This window comes from Phyllobates terribilis, unplaced genomic scaffold, assembly GCF_046119375.1.
Source record: "Phyllobates terribilis strain yellow unplaced genomic scaffold, ASM4611937v1 Scaffold_150__1_contigs__length_4496277, whole genome shotgun sequence".
NCBI lineage: Eukaryota > Metazoa > Chordata > Amphibia > Anura > Dendrobatidae > Phyllobates > Phyllobates terribilis.
In genome coordinates, this window is record NW_027362910.1 from 3,581,890 (window position 1) to 3,598,971 (window position 17,082).

Sequence of the window (17,082 nt, forward strand, 5' to 3'; positions counted from 1 at the left end):
TAAATATCCCAAATAGGCAAGTAAATGTCCCCAGTAGGCAGGTAAATGTCTCCAATAGGCAGCATAGGTCCTCAATAGGCAGGCTGTTTCCCCCTTATAATGCCCTATGCAGGCTGTTCCCCCCTTATTATGCCCCATGCAGGATTTCCCTTTCTCCCACCATATAATGCCCCGTGCAAGATATCACTCCCCTGTCTTTATAATGCCCCATTCAGGATGTCACCCCCCATATAATGACACATGCAGGATATCACTCCCCTGTCTTTATAATGCCCCATTCTGGATGTCACCCCCCCATATAATGCCCAATTCAGGATGTCACCCCCCCCATATAATGACACATGCAGGATATCACTCTCCTGTCTTTATAATGCCCCATGCAGCACGTCACCCCCCCATATAATGCCCCATGCAGCATGTCACCCCCCATATAATGGCCCATTCAGGATGTCACCCCAACATATAATGCCCCATTCAGGATGTCACCCCCCCATATAATGCCCCATGCTGGATGTCACCCCCCATATAATGCCCCATGCAGCATGTCACCCCCCCATATAATGCACCATTCAGGATGTCACCCCCCCATATAATGCCCCATTCAGGATGTCACCTCCCCCCAAACAATGCCCCATTCAGGATGTCACCCCCTCCCATATAATGCCCCATTCAGGATGTCACCCCCCCCATATAATGCCACATGCAGGATGTCACCCCCCCCATATAATGCCACATGCAGGATGTCACCCCTAATATTATGTCCCATGCCTCCATACATTAAAAAAAAAAATGAAATACTCACCTCACTCCTCCTCACCTGCTGCAGCTGCTCAGGTCTGTACTCCAGCGTCGTCCTGCACTGCGCTCCCTGTGACGGCTCAGGGGAGGGCACGGTGTAAAGACGTCACCGCGCCCTCTGACCTGAGACGTCACAGAGAGCGCAGACCAGGAAGACAGCGGATCTGCGAAGGCACGGGGAGAGGTAAGTATCGGGCTGCCGGGGCTCTGAGAAAGCGGGGGGGAAGGACGGGCGCTGACATCGCTCCCCTCTGCCCACAGCCCGGCGGGCCGGATAAAAGTCCTCCGCGGGCCGCATGTGGCCCGCGGGCCGTAGTTTGAGGACCCCTGGTATAGATGGACTAATAGAACAAGTCCCACACACAGCTAGAAGCCCAAATATTTTTTCAGAGCTAGATGCAGCCAAAAAATTATTTTGAATTTGCAACCTGATGGAGGTCAGTATAGATGGACTAATAGAACAAGTCCCACACACTGCTAGAAGGCCAAATATTTTTTCAGAGCTAGATGCAGATAAAAATTATTTTAAATTTGCAACCTGATGGAGGTCAGTATAGATGGACTAATAGAACAAGTCCCACACATTGCTAGAAGCCCAAATATTTTTTCAGAGGTAGATGCAGAAAAAAATTATATTCAGTTTGCAACCTGATGGAGGTCAGTATAGATGGACTAATAGAACAAGTCCCACACACTGCTAGAAGGCCAAATATTTTTTGAGAGCTAGATGCAGAAAAATATTATATTCAATTTGCAACCTGATGGAGGTCAGTATAGATGGACTAATAGAACAAGTCCCACACACAGCTAGAAGCCCAAATATTTTTTCAGAGCTAGATGCAGACAAAAAATTATTTTGAATTTGCAACCTGATGGAGGTCAGTATAGATGGACTAATAGAGAAAGTCCTACACACTGCTAGAAGGCCAAATATTTTTTCAGAGCTAGATGCAGACAAAAAATTATTTTGAATTTGCAACCTGATGGAGGTCAGTATAGATGGACTAATAGAACAAGTCCCACACACTGCTAGAAGGCCAAATATTTTTTCAGAGCTAGATGCAGACAAAAAATTATTTTGAATTTGCAACCTGAAGGAGGTCAGTATAGATGGACTAATAGAATGATGCTATGCCCAAAAGGTTTTACTTCACTAGGTGCAGTAAAAAAGTTGGTATTCTATACACAGGTGGTGTATCTTGCAACACAGATAGGCTACTCCACTGACTAGCACACTGTGCAATAGGCCAAAAAGGATTAGCTTTGCTAGATTCAGCCAAATGCTGTGAAAAAAACTTGCACAGACCTGCCTGGCAAAAACTGATAGGAACTGATGTAACTTAGTCCTGAAAAGGACTGCAATTACAATTAGTCTTTACTCTCACAACCTATCTAATTAAGAGCACAGACCTGCCTGATAAAAGTCGTAGGAAATGATGTAACCTAGTCCTTAAAAGGACTGCAATCACAACTATTCCCTACTCCCAAGCTATTTGTAGATTTGTGCAAAAATTGGCTTGAAATTAACAAGGTATAGCGCACACAGCAACAGCGGTGCCATCTAACACGCAGCTGCAGCAGTGAGAAAATGGTGGCGACGGGGATAATGGCTGGGTCTTATAGGGCAAGGACATGTGACATACACTGCCAATGACACATGCCCTTGCTTGTGTGAAAAAAAGCACTTCGCTCCGTGTGTGCGCTGCTGATAGGCTGACAGATTGCACCTCCCCACTGTAAATGCGTGAAAGAGGAAAAAAAATGGAGATCTTCATTATTCCTGCAGAGATCCATTACCTGCCCCTCCCCCCGCCCCGCTGTACACTCAAACTGCGTATTAGCATTCATTTTCATCATTACTGAGAAAAAATCCAGTTATGATTTTGGTGCACGAACAGTTATCGAACATAATCTCGAACAGCCGAATTTTTCTCAAATCGTTCGTTTTCGCCGAACGGCTCAAACACCGCCCAAAACAGCTCGAATTTGAGATTGGTGAACAGTTTGAGTCGAACAACGCTCATCTCTATTCAGGAGCCCAGGAAGAAGTGGAGGACGAACTGATGGAAGACTCATCAGATGAGGGAGACCTTGATCACATTTCTGTTGTGCGAGGTTGGGGGGAAAGGGCAGAGGAAGGAAGCATGATTTTTACCTCGTCACCAACACAACAGGGACTTGGTGCTCCTGGATGCGCAAGACACATGAGTGCCTTCTTGCTGCACTACCTGCAACATGACCCTCGAATTGTGAGAATTAGAAATAATCATGGCTACTGGGTTGCCACACTGTTAGATTCCCGGTACAAAAGTAAATTTGCAGAAATTATTCCTGCCATAGAAAGAGATGCACGCATGCAGGAGTATCAGCAGAGACTGTTGCAGAATCTTACATGTGCTTTTCCCCAAAACACCAGTGGTGCACGTAGTGAATCTCACAGTTCCAACTTGCCAACCGTGGGACCGTCGAGTGTTCAGCACTTAAAACGTAACAGAAACACAGTATCTGCTGGTAACATCAATTTTGCGGAATCATTTCACCACTTTTTTAGCCCATCCTTTCCAAGGCCACAGGAGACAAGAAGTCTGACACATAGTCAACGCCTAGAGACGATGGTACAGGAGTATCTCCAAGTAAACATTGAAGCCATGACTGTGTCACTGGAACCTTGCTCTTTTTGGGCTTCCAATCTGGATAAATGGCCGGAGCTAAACACTTATGTGGCACCCCAGGGGTCTGGTTTCCACAGTAATGTAATGTTATGTCTGAGAGCAGGTGGGAGGTCCTTTGGTCAGGGATCCTGTGCATGCCACACCTCCTGCCCAGTCTTGGGAGGGGAAGGGCTTATAAACCCGGGGCTGAGGCAGGGTGAGTGAGTAGAAGAAGAGCAGAAGTAGAGACAGAGAAGGAGCATAGGAAGAAACAACAGGAGCTCTGTGGAGCAGTGTTACAAAGAGTCAGGGGCTGGCAGCTGCAGAGCTCACCCTGACTGAGGAGTATCACCGGACCCGGAGTCCGAGGCTGTGGGGACTAATCTCTACCCAGCAGCAGAAACCGACCGGCAGGGGATTGCAGGTCCTCTGGCCCAGAAACCCGAAGGCACGGTCACAAGCGTGGGACCAGCACTGCCATCGTGGAGTGGAAGCCATTTGAAGGCCCCGAGTCACCGGCCATACGGGTGAGCACCACACGGTACACTCAGGGACGTGGGCTACTTATACCCGCCTCTAGAAAGGTAGCCAGAAGAGTACAGTTAGTTGGGAAGGCCTACAACTCCGCCTGGCCAGGGGAGATCCCATCTGCTCAAGGACTGACCAGGCCCCGATCGCTAGCAAGTACTCCGGGAGGGTCTATCGTTGTTACCAGTAAAGACCCTGAATTACACCGCACCGTCTCTGAGTGGTTCCTGCTACCCCTAGCTTCCACGTCGGCTGCCCTGAGGCCATACCCCTCCCGTTGGGGGTTATACTATCGCGCTGCACAATTCTACACCGGCCTCAGCGGTCTGCCCTGCAGCGGCAGCTCCATAGCTGCAAATCAACGGGTGGCGTAGTCGACCCTCAAATAACATCTATCAAGACTGCCATACACTGAGCTTGACTCCCTGGGCACGGACCGGGTCCGGCCACTCGGAGACTACAACCCTCATCTGATCCGGTTCCGGGTAAGCCCCGTGTGCGAGACGCTACGCGCCACAGCAGGCCCAGGGGCGCGTCAACTTTGGCGTAGTCGGCAGGATTTCGTGCCCGCAACCACCGGGTACTGCGTGCCTGAAAAAGAGACTTTCCAAACTTACCTGTGGTGAAGATTCCCGCCATCCGGCGCCATCTTCAGCCTTCTTCCCGCCATCGGTGAAGTTTCCCGCCATCCGGCGCCATCTTCTGCCTTCTTCCCGCCATCCGTGGAGTTTTCCCGCCATTGGACGCCATCTTGAGGACGCCGCGCGGGAAGAAGAGGGGCGTGGACTCCGAAAGCGCGTGAGAACTGAAGCCCCGCCTCACGTCCGGACGTTGCGTAAGGTCCTGGAAGGAGCCCAGCAGACGCCGACGTCACAGGAGCGCGACGGAAGGTCCTCAACCCTGACGATCCACTGCGGAGCCGCGGCCTACGGAAGAGGATCATCGCAAGGTAGGCCACGGTCCACTAGGGGGGAGGAAGATGTCGGATACGGAGGAGAGCTTCACTGCCTCAACCCCCGCCAGCGCCACCGCTGCTGCAGTTATGCCCTTCACCATGCCCTATATCCCGGGAGCAGCTTGGCTACCCCAGTACTCAGGGGAGTCACATACCCTGCATGACTTTAGAGAAAAGCTGGATAGCCTCTTCCAGGTGTACCCCCTCACAGAAGAGCAAAAAGTGAGCATCCTGGTGGCCCAACTAACCGGGGCAGCCAAAAGGGAAGTAAAATCCTGGCCACCTGGGAGGAAGACTGTCGCAGGGATACTAACCCGGCTGAAGGACACCTTTGATACCCGCACCTCAGCCGAGATTAAGCTTAGATTCTACGGGTGCAAGCAACGAGCGCATGAGAGTATAAGGGACTATGCACTAAACCTACAAGAGGCCCTGAGGGCCATTAAGCAGACCGACCCTGATGGAGTGGGAGATGAGGACAGGCTGTTGACCGAACAGTTTATAGAGGGACTATATTGTAATACCCACCGAACCCAGTTGCGGGCAATGGCTTTACAGGATCCCCATCTGGGCTTTGCACAGTTCAAGGACAGAGCCATCCGGGTGCTCCGAGAACCGGCACCGGGTGGCGTTGTGACCCACAGGCGCCCTGCTATCGCTTACCACCAGGAGGCGGCGCCCTTGTCGGCAGGGCCTGTGGGAGCTGATGCACAGGCTTTGGACAATGACCCGGCTCCAGACCTACACCATCAGGTCCAAGAGCTAGCTAAGAGCGTTGCTGCGCTAACCCGAACTGTGCAGTCTTTACAGGCTTCCACTCCAGGGAAGATCCAGCTGGCATCCGGACCGGAGGACATCCCGTGGCGTCGACCAAGGAGGACCCCACCGGCCAGAGGAAGACCCAGTGACCGATACAGCGAGGACGGACGACCCATCTGCCGCCACTGCAATCAACCCGGACATATGGCAAGGTACTGTTCTTTAAACGGGCACAACCTGGGGTAGAGGGCCAACCCCCAGGAAAAAGATCACCAGGCCCATCGAACTGGCGCGACAGATATGTGGGAGGACGTCCAGTCTTGCCTGTGGTACTGGATGGCATTCCCATGAGTGCCCTACTGGACACCGGGTCACAGGTCACCACCATCCCGTACGTGCTCTTTAAGCAGTACTGGAATGACTCGGATATTACCCGCTACCCTGACGACGACTTGAGTATCATCGCCAGCAATGGCCAGCCCGTGCCACAGATCGGATTTAAAGAGGTGACCATCAAAATCGGTAGAGTCGAACTGGCAGCACAGGGACTGATCATTGTAGACATTGACAAACATGAGAGCCACCCAAAAATAACTCTAGGAACTAATGTAATTGAAAATTGTCTTGCAGAGGTGATTTTCCTTCTACAGCAGGTTGCCAAGAACGCCAGCTCCGGTGAGCAGCGAGTGCTCCAGAAAGAGATCCGGGCACTGATGCGACGGCAACAGGTGGAACTCTCCGGCGGTGAGATTGGTAGCGTAAGAATGTGTGACCCTTTTCCTATTGCCATGCCCCCAAAAAGTGAAATGATGATTTGGTGCCGGGCAGCTATTGGTCTGAGAGGTAGAGATTACCAGGCAATGGTAGAACCAGTTTACTCAGACAGTAGGCCCACCATTTTGACAGCACGGGGGGTGGTCAATGTACGCCATGGGAGGGTGCCCGTTCGCATAATCAATATCGGGGAGAGGGAAGTGTACCTGCCCTGGTATGCCACGCTAGCCAAATTATATACCATCGACCAAAACTCTATACAGTCTGTGGAACCCTTGCCTCCATCTCACCCGGAGGAAGGTAACGGCTCTAAGAAAGTAATGGAGGATTGGTGTCAGCAACTACACTTGGGAACTGACTCCACTCCCTCCCACCAGAAACAGGGAGTCTACCGGGTGGTTCAAGAGTATGAGAGAGTGTTTAGTAAACACCCGTTAGACTTCGGGCGAGTCAAGGGGGTAGAACACCGCATCCCCACGGGAGATCATCCTCCCATAAAAGAGAGGTATCGACCCGTACCCCCTGCACATTACCAACACGCCAAGGGGATGCTTAGAGACATGAAGGAGGCTGGGGTAATCCGGGATAGCTGTAGCCCCTGGGCAGCCCCACTAGTTTTAGTCAAAAAGAAAGACAACACCATGAGGATGTGTGTAGATTACCGGAAAATCAACCGTATCACACACAAGGATGCGTACCCCTTACCAAGGATAGAGGAGTCCTTGGCTGCTTTAAGATCTGCTAACTTCTTCTCTACCTTGGATCTCACTAGCGGGTACTGGCAGGTTCCTGTAGCAGAGGCGGACCGGGAGAAGACCGCATTCACCACCCCGATGGGACTTAGCGAGTTCACCTGCATGCCGTTCGGACTCTGCAACGCCCCAGGAACCTTCCAACGATTAATGGAGTGCTGTCTGGGCCACAGAAACTTCGAGACGGTCCTGTTGTACCTGGACGATGTCATCGTATATTCCAAGACTTATGAGGACCACCTGAAACACCTGGCGGAGGTGTTCGAAGCTCTGGCGAGTTACGGCCTAAAGGTGAAACCCTCCAAGTGTCACCTCCTGAAACCAAAGGTGCAGTACCTGGGACACGTGGTGAGCGCTGACGGAGTGGCTCCCGACCCTGATAAGATCACCGCAATTAAGGGATGGCCAAGCCCCTCCAGCGTAAAAGAAGTGCGGCAGTTCCTCGGGTTGGTAGGCTACTACCGAAGGTTTATTCCCGGTTTCACCAAAAAGGCAGCGCCTATGCAGGACCTCCTGATAGGCCAGTCCCGGAAGGCCAAGAACCAGAAGCCGCCCTTCAAATGGGAGGAGCTAGAAGAAGAGTCCTTCCGCCAGCTGAAGATGGCCCTCACGGGGGATGAAATCTTGGCGTACCCGGATTATAGCCAGCCCTTCATCCTCTACACCGACGCCAGTAACATCGGGCTAGGAGCCGTACTGTCCCAGATCCAGCAGGGGAAAGAACGAGTAATCGCCTACGCCAGCCGAAAACTGCGACCCACCGAAAGGAACCCCGAGAATTATAGCTCATTTAAGCTAGAGTTCCTGGCCGTGGTATGGGCAGTCACTGAGCGCTTTAAGCATTACCTTGCTTCTTCCCGGTTCACCGTGTACACGGATAACAACCCGTTGACACACCTGGACACGGCAAGACTCAGTGCCCTGGAGCAGAGGTGGATGGCCCGTCTGTCCAACTACGAGTTCACAATCAAATACCGGGCAGGGCGCTCCAATACTAACGTGGACGCCCTGTCCAGGATGCCCAACCTGCCGGACGAAGGAGAAGATCCAGAGGGACTGGAAGAAATTGAACTCCCTGCGTTCCACCGTCATGGGACTATCCAGTATTCCCACCGGGTAAGGAGTAAGCAGGCTGCTACGTTGAACCCCTTACCTCACTACAACTGGGCGGAAACGCAAGACAGCGACCCTGCCGTCCGACTGGTGAAGGAGATGCTGACTCGGCCGGAGGCTCGCCTTGAACCAGACGCTCCGGAGGAAGCCAAACAACTATGGGCGGAGAAGAGTCGACTGTTCCTTTACAAGGGGAAGTTGTGCCGCAGAATGGTCAACTCCCGGACGCATGAACTACTCTGGCAAGTAGTGGTGCCACGAAGAGACGCAGCCATGGTGATGGAGGCATACCACGACGGAGCTGGACACTTCGGGTGGAAGAAGCTGGAGTTCCTGCTGCGCGAGCGGTTCCACTGGGTAGGCATGAGGGGAACCATCGAGAAGTGGTGCAGGGACTGTGGCCCGTGCAATCTGAGAAGGAAGGACCGGGCCAGCCAGAAGACTCCCCTGCAATCCATCGTCACCCGGCAACCGTTGGAACTGGTAGCCTTGGATCATGTAAAACTGACCCCAAGCAGAAGTGGCTACGTCTACGCGTTAACCATCGTGGATCATTACTCCCGGTTCTTGGTTGTCGTCCCCGTCAAGGACTTAACGGCTCAAACAGCAGCTAGAGCCTTCCAGCAGCACTTCTGCCGTCCACACGGGTACCCGGACCAAGTGCTGACGGACCAGGGACCTGCCTTTGAAGCGGAGGTCTTCCAGGAATTCTGCAATCTGTATGTCTGCTGGAAGATAAGGACGACACCCTACCATCCGCAAACTAATGGACTTTGTGAAAAAATGAACCAGGTGGTAATGGATCTTCTAAAAACGTTGCCCCTGGAAGAACGCAGTCTGTGGCCTGAGAAGTTGCCCGATCTGGTGGACCTATACAACCACATCCCGGTAGGTTCCACCAACTGTACCCCGGCTTATCTAATGAGGGCGAGACCTGGTAAGTTACCTGTTGACCTGGAAATGGGAGTCCTGACACCTGAGGACACTTCACCAGAAGCAGACTGGGACACAGAGAGGCAACAGCAGTACCGGATAGTACAGGAGAGCGTGGAGCGAAGTCTCTGTCAGGCTAGGGAAAGGCAAGAGAAAACTTACAACCAGTATGCTCCCGCTGTTCCCCTGGTACCCGGAGAGCAGGTCTTGAAGAGGAAAAGACGGCTCCACAAGTTGGACGACCAGTGGGAGAAGGACCCGTACACCGTACTGCCCTCAAGCCACGAGAACCCGAAGGTCTGTACCATCAGTAAAGACGGAGGGGAGACCACAGCCATTGTATCCCGGGACCACCTGAAGAAGTGTCCCGAACAACTGAGGAACCCTGAAGAGGAACAAGAAGACCATCGACCCGTAGAGGAAAGGGAAGATATGGTTAGTACCATGCTCGGGGACTTCCCTCGGTCTTGGACTCAAGTCAATGGTGCAGTTGTGGTACCCGTACTCACCTTCCTCCAACCATCATCCCAAGAACCTACGGAGCAACCGGTAGAGCTGGAAGAACAGCCGGTCCAGGAGGCAGAAGACTCTATACAAGCAGACCCGGAAAATCAACCCTCTGCTTATAGTGAGCCTGCCATACCCCTAGTGAGCCAGAGGGCCCATAGACAGCTGCCCAGTTTACCCTTGACAGCTCCTACACCCTGTAGTTCAGGGCCAGACAGTCAGCTCCGTAGGTCCACTAGGGCCACTAGAGGCCAGTTACCCGCACGTTGGAGGATCTAAATGTTTAAGCTAGCTTATAATGTTTACCTGTTTATAGTTGCTTGTGTATAATTTTGTGTTTCTAGTTATTTTTAGGAGTCCTTGGTGGATTTACCGGGAATCCTCGTACAATTAGTTGGAGCGTAACCCAGGATGGACTAAAGACTGTTAAGGACTCGGGGCAGGACAGGCCCCTACCTGGTTACGTCTCCCTGTTTTGGTGAAATGGACACCTTGCTTTCCCTCAAAGACTGCACCCGGTTGCGGACACGCCGTGACCATCGTTATGTGTCTCTTTATTATAATGTTTTGGTTGTACTCTGTTATGTTTTTCCAAAAATATGTTTAGTCCCGGAGTACTAAATTTCACTAGGGGGGAATGTGGCACCCCAGGGGTCTGGTTTCCACAGTAATGTAATGTTATGTCTGAGAGCAGGTGGGAGGTCCTTTGGTCAGGGATCCTGTGCATGCCACACCTCCTGCCCAGTCTTGGGAGGGGAAGGGCTTCCCCTATATAAACCCGGGGCTGAGGCAGGGTGAGTGAGTAGAAGAAGAGCAGAAGTAGAGACAGAGAAGGAGCATAGGAAGAAACAACAGGAGCTCTGTGGAGCAGTGTTACAAAGAGTCAGGGGCTGGCAGCTGCAGAGCTCGCCCTGACTGAGGAGTATCACCGGACCCGGAGTCCGAGGCTGTGGGGACTAATCTCTACCCAGCAGCAGAAACCGACCGGCAGGGGATTGCAGGTCCTCTGGCCCAGAAACCCGAAGGCACGGTCACAAGCGTGGGACCAGCACCGCCATCGTGGAGCGGAAGCCATTAGAAGGCCCCGAGTCACCGGCCATACGGGTGAGCACCACACGGTACACTCAGGGACGTGGGCTACTTATACCCGCCTCTAGCAAGGTAGCCAGAAGAGTACAGTTAGTTGGGAAGGCCTACAACTCCGCCTGGCCAGGGGAGATCCCATCTGCTCAAGGACTGACCAGGCCCCGATCGCTAGCAAGTACTCCGGGAGGGTCTATCGTTGTTACCAGTAAAGACCCTGAATTACACCGCACCGTCTCTGAGTGGTTCCTGCTACCCCTAGCTTCCACGTCGGCTGCCCTGAGGCCATACCCCTCCCGTTGGGGGTTATACTATCGCGCTGCACAATTCTACACCGGCCTCAGCGGTCTGCCCTGCAGCGGCAGCTCCATAGCTGCAAATCAACGGGTGGCGTAGTCGACCCTCAAATAACATCTATCAAGACTGCCATACACTGAGCTTGACTCCCTGGGCACGGACCGGGTCCCGCCACTCGGAGACTACAACCCTCATCTGATCCGGTTCCGGGTAAGCCCCGTGTGCGAGACGCTACGCGCCACAGCAGGCCCAGGGGCGCGTCACTTACGCCTTGGAGATCTTGTCATGCCCCGCAGCCAGCGTTCTGTCTGAACGTGTGTTCAGCGCTGCTGGTGGTGTGCTGACAGATAAGCGCACGCGGCTCTCCACTGATAATGTAGACATACTCGCGTTCATAAAGATGAACAAATCATGGATCCGAAACGACTTTTCTACCCCTGTGTCATCCTGGGGAGAGTAAAAGCTTGATGATTTGTTAAAATCACCTCACCAACTGTTTTAAGCTTTCAAATTACTAATCATGTTTATCTGTATCTTGGCTGGAAAATAATTTGGGCCTTGTAGCAGTGTGTAGTACTGATTCTATTAGGCCACCTATACTAAACTCCACCAGATTTAAAATTACTAATCATGTTCATCTGTATCTTGGCTGGAAAATAATTTGGGCCTTGTAGCAATGTGCAGTACTGATTCTATTAGGCCATCTATACTAAACTCCACCAGATTTGAAATTACTAATCATGTTTATCTGTATGTTGGCTGGAAAATAATTTGGGCCTTGTAGCAGTGTGCAGTACTGATTCTATTAGGCCATCTATACTAAGCTCCACCAGCTTTCAAATTAATAATAATTTTTAGCTGCATCTAGCCCGGAAAATAATTTTGGGGCTCATAGATGCGCAAGACACATGAGTGCCTTCTTGCTGCACTACTTGCAACATGACCCTCAGATTGTCAGAATTCGAAATAATCCTGACTACTGGGTTGCCACACTCTTAGATCAAATTTTTTCATTTTAATAAAAAACAAAAAATGGTCATTTTTGAAATTATAAGCATTAGCAGGTTATTAGAAACTGAAATCAAACAGTTTTCAACTCAAAACTTTATTCTAGGTGATGTTACATTTGCACATAGGACCCCTTGTTCGAAAGGAACTTTTGAACTCTCTCGTCCATTGAATTTGTCAGGTTTTGGATGGTTTCTGCTTCAATTGTTTTGCATGAGGACAGAATACCCTCCCAGAGTTGTTGCTTAGATGTGAACTGCCTCCCGCCATCATAGACACTCCTTTTGATGATGCTCCAGAGGTTCTCAATGGGGTTGAGGTCGAGGTCAGGGGAGCATGGGGGTCACACCATAAGTTTGTCCCCTTTTATGCCCATATCAGCCAGAGATGCAGATGTGTTATGTGCAGCATGAGACGGTGCATTATCTTGCATGAAAATGATCTCGCTGCGGAATACACGGTTCTTCTTCTTGAACCATGGCAGGAAGTGCTGTTTGAGAAACTGGACATACATTATGAAGTTCATCTTTACCCCTTCAGGGATCCTAAAGGGGCCGACAATCTCTCTCCCCATGATTCCAGCCCATTTCTCCACCTCCTCCTTGTTGGCGCCGTAGCCGTGTTTGCATGGGGTGTCCATCAACCAGCCATCCTCCACTCCATCCATCTGGACCATCGAGCGTTGCACAGCACTCATCGGTGAACAAAACAGTTTTGAAGTCAGTCTTCATGTATTGTTTGGCCCACTGGAGCCATTTCTGCTTGTGTACAGTGGATAGAGGAGGTCGACAGGATGGCTTACGCACAGCTGCAAACCTCTGAAGGACCCTGCATCTTGTTGTTCGGGGGACGTTGGAGGCACCAGCAGCTTCAAAAACTTGTCTGCTGCTTTGACAAGGCTTTTTTGCCGCTGCTCTTTTAACCTGATGTAATTGCCTGTAGGAAAGAGTCCTCAATTTTCCCTTATCAGCACGCACACCTGTGTACTGTGAATCAGCTACATACTTCTTGATTGTGCGATGATCAGGATGAAGTGTCTTGGCAATGTTGATTGTAGTCATGCCTTGACCTAAACACTCCACAATTTGTTGCTTCTCAGCAGCCTTTTTCTTTCCCATTTTGGCAGAAAATGTAGGCTGCTTAATAATGTGGGACAGCCTTCTTAAGTAGTCTTGGACACACCTGCCAAACTAATTAGCACAGGTGTCTGCAATTGCTTACAGTTATATAAAGAGCTCTGACACACATCACCATCAATGAGTTTAACTGACAAACAAAAAAATTCTTCCCTTATCACTCCTAAACACTTTTTGCATAATAATTTGGAACACAGTGTACATGTGCTTTTCCACAAAACACCAGTGGTTCACGTAGTGAATCTTACAGTTCTAACTTGCCAACCGTGGTCTGTATGGAGTTGTTCAATAAAGGGCCCAAAATTAAGATAACATAGACCGGAGAGGTCTCTATGAATAGGAATTCCTAAGTATTTGATACCCTGTGAGGGCCAGGCAAAGGGAAAGTTGGACTGGATGGAATCCTGTATGGATTTGAGGAGGGAGACATCGAGGGCCTCAGACTTCGCTGCATTGATTTTAAAATTTGAACATACGGGTGTTAGATTAACCGAACCGAACTCGAACACTAGGGAGTGGCTCAACACTACTCTGCACCCCATCCTGACATCTCCCTACTGCGTCTCTGGAGCTCAACCACAGTGATCTTGGGGTTCTTGTTCACCTCTCTCACCAAGGCTCTTAATGCTCAGTTTGGCTGGACGGACAGGTCTAGGAAGACTTCTGGTGGTCCCAAACTTCTTCCATTTAAGGATTAAGGAGGCCACTGTGCTCTTAGGAACCTTGAGTAATGCAGAAATTCTTTTGTAACCTTGGCCAGATGTGTGCCTTGCCACAATTCTGTCTCTGAGCTCCTTGGGCAGTTCCTTTGTGCTCATGATTCTCATTTGGTCTGACATGCACTGTGAGCTGTGAGGCCTTTCCAAATCAAGTACTATCAGTTTAATTAAACACAGCTGGACTCCAATGAAGGAGTAGAATCATCTCATGGAGAATCACAAGGAAATGGACAGCATGTGACTTAAATATGAGTGTCTGAGCAAAGGGTCTGAATACTTATGACCATGTGACATTTCAGTTTTTCTTTTTTAATAAATTTGCAAAAAGTTCTATATTTCTGTTTTTTTTTTCAGTTAAGATGGGGTACAGAGTGTACTTTAATGAGAAAAAAAAAGACTTTTTTTAATTGACCAAGTGGCTGCAGTGAAACAAAGAGTGAAAAATTTAAAGGGGTCTGAATACTTTCCGTACCCACTGTAACAAAGTATTGAGATGAACTTTTGTAATTGACCAAATACTTATTTTCCATCAAAATTTGAAAAAAAAATCTTTCCAAAGCAGACAATGTGATTTTCAGGATTTGTTTTCTCATTTTGTCTCTCATAGTTGAGGTTTACCTATGATGTCAATTACAGGCCTCTCTCGTCTTTTTAAGTGGGAGAACTTGCTCAATTGGTGGCTGAATAAATACTTTTTTCCCCACTGTATGTATAGCGCAATCCTTAGTTATAGTTTCCTCTTTTATTATGTATAACGCCCTCCCTTATTACGTACCATCGTCTCTAGTTATATATGGTGCTGTCTCTTATTATATAGCTTCCTCTGCTGTTATGTACAGTGCTGTCCCTTCCATAGTGTATTCTTGTTATTTTGGTCAGTTACAGCGCCCTCTTTTACTACATAGTCGTCTCTTGTTAGATATAAAATGACTGCTGATGGAGCAGCCGGTGACCAGGAGATCAGCCCATCAGCTCCTCCATCAGAAAAGAAGCTTTCCCATACTGCATCAGCCATCATTGCATTATATATCGAACAAGAGAGGACACTATGTAATAAAATATAGGCCACTATTGTGACAATACAGCTTAAAATCTTAATTATGCCAGACATGGTGAGGGGTGCCACGCATACTGGGATTGGGGGTGAGGAGTACCACACATACCAGGATTGGGGGTGAGGGGTGCCATGCATACCAGAATAGGGATGAGGGGTGCCACGCATTCCAGAATTTGGGATGAGGGGTGCCACGCATTCCAGGATTTGGGATGAGGAGTGCCATGCATACCAGGATTGGGGGTGAGGGGTGCCATACATACCAGGATTGGTGGTGAGGGGTGCCATGCATACCAGGATAGGATGGTGAAGACAGGATGGGAGCAGCGCAAATACCAGGAGGGGGACAGCACATACCAGCATGGGAGATCATATACCAATAAAAATGCTCGCCACCTGGGCGTAGAACAGGTTCAATAGCTAGTATATATATATATATATATATATATATATATATATATATATATATATATACGTACACACACATATATATGTATATGTGGCTATGCATACAGTATCTGTAGCCTTGTCACCATAAAAGGAAAGGGGCCCAGACACATTTCTTGCACAGGGGCCCCAAGCTGTCAGTGTCCGCCCCTGCCGAGAGGCTTGAGGGTAAATCTGCGCCCTACACTTTTCTCAGATGACAACACTTTCTGTCATGAATTTGAAAAAATCGTGAATAAATGCTCGTTGGATTTGATATTATTGACTATTGAACGACTGCAAAAATCTATTTCTGAGCCAAAGACTCATATTGATGCTGTTGAATCACAACTGAACACCTGTATAAAGCCGGAGGAGTTCTCCGCAATTAAAGAGTCATTGGACAATATTCTTATGAACCATCGGAAAGAATTGCAGGAGAGAAAACAACAACAATTTGCCAGAGACACTGAAGATTACTTGTTAAATAAAGTGTACAGATGGCATGATCCGTCCAGCAGGACAGCGAATCCCAGACAGTGTTTTGGGAATGGATATCGATCGTCAGACTCTAGCAGCGACCTCTCTGGCTCCTGGAGGAATCAACGCCATACTTTTTTTCAGAAATGCAAAGGACACAACCAAGTAAGAAAAAGAGACGAGCAGGACATCACCATCAGCGCAACTAAACCGCCAATGCAGACACAGACTCAGGTACAAATGACTGCCTTGTAGTCCATATTTCTTCAAAGACATTGACGGCGATACAAATGCATGTGTTGCAGAAAAGGACTCTCTTTTAGTATTATGTCTAATCTTAATACATTCCAACTTGAGTTCACAAGGAACAGGCAGCCTGCCACATCATAGGGAATCAGCTTAGTCTTACTGTAGGGACAGCTTTCCCTTATCTTTCCTTAGTTTAAGTTGCAGATCATAACAACAAGGACTTGAACGGGGATAGTTGCAAGTCTGCAATGACAGGTGCAGGGTGGGAGGCATCTTCGCATGTACCATGAACAGGGGTTTGGCATGCACACACTACAGCAGAATAGACTGTCCTTCACACTCAATGCGCTGGGGAGGGCACAGGTAATGTTTTGGTATGCGCGCTTAATCTTCTGTATAAGGCACACCGGGACAAATAGGGGCGGCTGGGGACTGAGTATGGATACCTCGCTGTGCCGAAGCAGCCATGAGGTAGTGGCCAGTTTCGGCCTCCTCCAAACTAAAAGGCCCCATTTCAAGTGTAAGCTAGCAGTATGGTATTGCAGCCTGCGGGTGGGTGGGTGGCAGGCTGCACACTTACGCTTGCATTCCAAGAAAACAAAGTAGATGCTAACTTCTATCATCATCATCATGCTCCTCACCTTGGCACTCTCAACTCCCCTGATGGAGAAGCCGGGGTCCACCGGAGGAGTCTGGTTCTCTGGTGGGCTCGTCCAATGCTGCCCTAAAGCAGGCCGGGCTAAGAAAAGTGTGTGGGGGGAAGTTAACAGGAGAAATAGGGGCGGCTGGGGACCGTTTATGGACACCCGGCTGCCCCCAGGCGGCTGGGGACCGTGTGTGGACACCCGGCCGTGGGGCGG